At 33.1% G+C, this 3,173-nt stretch overlaps 1 long non-coding RNA gene across 1 annotated transcript in view; it reads left to right on the plus strand.

Moving 5' to 3' along the window:
- Positions 1-932: 932 nt before the first annotated feature.
- LOC105116624 (uncharacterized) overlaps positions 933-3,173 on the plus strand; it is a 12,938-nt gene continuing 10,697 nt past the window's right edge. Inside the window, exon 1 of the long non-coding RNA XR_840566.1 lies at positions 933-972. This is a non-coding gene — a long non-coding RNA (uncharacterized LOC105116624). The remainder of the gene's footprint in view (positions 973-3,173) is intronic.

The following is a 3,173-nucleotide window of genomic DNA, read 5'->3' on the forward strand; positions in this document are numbered from 1 at the left end:
TTTTTTTCAAAATTGGTTTTTTTTTGTTTGTATTGAAGTCTACTGTTTATAGACAAAATGCTGTTTGGGTCTTAAAATTAGTTCCTCAACTTTTTGTAAATTTTGATTTTTCTTATTTTTTGTATTTTTAAAAACAAGCAATAAAAATCAATGATTTTAAAAATAACACGCTAAAAGTTGAACGCGTTCCAAATATCTTTGAAAATTAAAATTTTTTTTTAGAGGATGTTGAAAATGCTAAAAATAATACAAATATATTTAAAAATATATTTTTTTTATTTTTGTTGTTTTTTTTATTTTTCTAAAAATTTATCAAAACATGGGTCAAAATTAGGGAATAACCTAGAATTGGGTTATGACAGTAATTACTAGTAGATTTCCCCTTCTCTAATAGTACTGATTTTGCTTTTAACACCTCAAACATATCAGCCATTAGTATGGACATACACATACTCATAACCTTCAAGTCAATCCAACCTACCTTCGTGTGTGTGTGTGTGTGTGTTAGCTAATATGCTTATAGTGAAAAAGAAAATCATTAAAAAGTGGAGAATAAATATAGATTTCACCAATCTATACAAGGCATGTCTAAATAATAGTTTTCCTCTCCCAAACATTAACAAATTGGTATATCTATGATTGGTTTTGAGTTTTAAGTTTTTGAGCTCTTTAGATGCTAACTCATGGTATCATCAAATCCTTATTCATTTAGAAAATGAGGAAAAAACTTCTTTCATCATATAAGAATGAACCTTTTGCTATTGTGTAATTCCTTTCAACTTGAAAAATATAAAAACTACCTATAAAGAGATAGTCAATAAAGTGTTCAAACACCAAATTGAAAATAATATGAATGCTTATGTGGATGATGATTAGTACTTAAAAGTATATTTTTATCAAGGTTTTATATCATCATGTTTGATTTGATCTTGTTGAATTCATTGGGAGTCGCCACCTAGTATTTAATTGAGGGTTACTAGGAAACCCGATTGTACTGGTCTTGTCAAAGATTCACGTGTAAGGGGCTAGTTGTGGTTAGGGAAGGTATTAGCACCTCTAACGCACCCTACCTGAGGTACGCTGCTTCGTGGACTTGATGTGTTAAAGAAGTTTTAAAAATTATCTTTTCATCGGATTTTAGAAATACAACTTTCATACAAGTTTGTATTTCTACACCGTGATCCAATCAAAATATTAAATCCTTCTTTATTCTCTGTAATTTTATCATAAATAAAAATAAATATTCATAAGACAAATATAAACACACACCTGTATTTTTCTTTTCCTTTTTATTTTATTTTCTTTTGTTTATTTTTTATATTTACAAAATACAAATAAAAATTTAAACTAAACAAATATTACGTTAAACACTTTACAAATTACAGAATAACCCACAAATTCCATAACAGTGCTGGGAAGTCCTTTTGGGCAGTATGAACAGTGAACATGAATAGTGAGCAGTGGCGGCGTGTTTGCTTTACGCACTACCGCTGCTGAAGGTGGCAGAAATGGTAGATCGAGGCCATCTTCCTCTTCTCTATCTTCCTATGCCGGTAGTGGCTGTTGTGATTTGGGTTTTCAAATTGGAAGCCATCACAGATTCTAGGCAAAGCTTCCAACAACAACTACTTATCAACCATTCAAACAATAACAAATCCCAATGGTACAATGGTAAACACACATCTTATGCAACATATATCCAAATATCAGCTTAAGTTAACGGTTGGATCTTCCTAGATCGGAGTTAGACCAAAATGGACCTAAGATTGGCGAGCCACTGTTGAACACGCATAACACTTTTTTGGATGGTTTCATCTCATCTCCACTGTTCAGAATGTGCAATACAACTATACACATCACATATCCAAAACTCAGATTGATCCAATGGTAAACAAGGGAGAAATAGGCCGACGACTCTAACTGTTCTGAGAGTGGTTTGTCCAGAAATATTAGTAAACAGGGAGAAATAGGCCGACAACTCTAACTGTTTCGAGAGTGGTTTGTCCAGAAATATTCAAATGGTAATATTTCTCTTGTGGTTTCAAATATGAATGATCGCTCTGGTCAGGATGTAGGAAATATAGGGACGCACAACATACCCAAATTTCACGTTGATCCAACGGTAGAAGAGTGAGAAATCATTCAGCGACGCTGACAGGTCTAAGGGGGTGAGGGAGGAGTTGTGTGCAGATTTTTGTTTCTTTGCAGGGAAGATGGAGATTTTCGAGCAACAACTCTTTTGGGCCAAGGGAGAGGAGTGTGGTGGCCGGAGATGGGGCTGGAAATTAATATGTCCGGGCGGAGGAAGAAAAAACAAAAATTAAGTCATAGGGAGGGAGGCGGCGACTCCTCTGGTGAGGGAGAAGAAAAATGTTAGGGTTTTTTGTGGTTTAGGTTTTCTCTTCCTTTTTTTTTGTCAAAATTGCCCCCTCCTTTTGCTTGAATTGTAGGCTGCTATTTATACGCAATGTATTTTTTCGGGTCTCAAAATTGGTCCCTTAATTTTTTGTGTTTGACCCTTAATTTCAATCAATTCACTTGGTAAAAATTAAATTTGGTCTCTTAAAATTTCAATCTTTTCAATTAAGTCCAAATTAGGCTCCGAAACTTAATTTTTCACCAATTAAGCCCTGAAATTAATTTGACCCGTTTAAAGTATAATTAAGTCTTTGCACTTAATTAAATCCTTCAATTGGACCAAAATTAATTCTTGAACATAATTAAAATTCAATTTGGCCCATGATTAAATCAAATTGACCCATTAAAAATTTAATTATATCATTGGACTTAATGTTTATGCAAATTCATCCAATGCTCATTTAATTTGACCTTTGAATTTGCATTTTTCTATTTTTGGGCATAATAGGGTACAATTAGGCCTTGAAATTCCTTCCAAAATTGCAGCTTTATTTTTGCCTCTTTTTGCAATCTTTCTAGATTAGCTTTCTCCACATTGCCAGCTTTTATTTTATTTTTTATTTATTTTTAAAATGAATTTTGGAGGGAATAACCCAAATTTGGCTTATGACAGTTGCCCTCCTCTTTACAATGCTTACGAGTGAAAGTCTAGTAAGAGACTTAAGATAGTAAGCATTGTAAAGAAAGAAAATGAGATGATGGACTCATCATAGAAATGATGAATCCACTTGAGGGCTAGAAAGCGCACTCAGAGT

The sequence above is a fragment of the Populus euphratica genome, unplaced genomic scaffold (genome assembly GCF_000495115.2).
Source record: "Populus euphratica unplaced genomic scaffold, PopEup_1.0 scaffold1001.1, whole genome shotgun sequence".
Lineage (NCBI taxonomy): Eukaryota > Viridiplantae > Streptophyta > Magnoliopsida > Malpighiales > Salicaceae > Populus > Populus euphratica.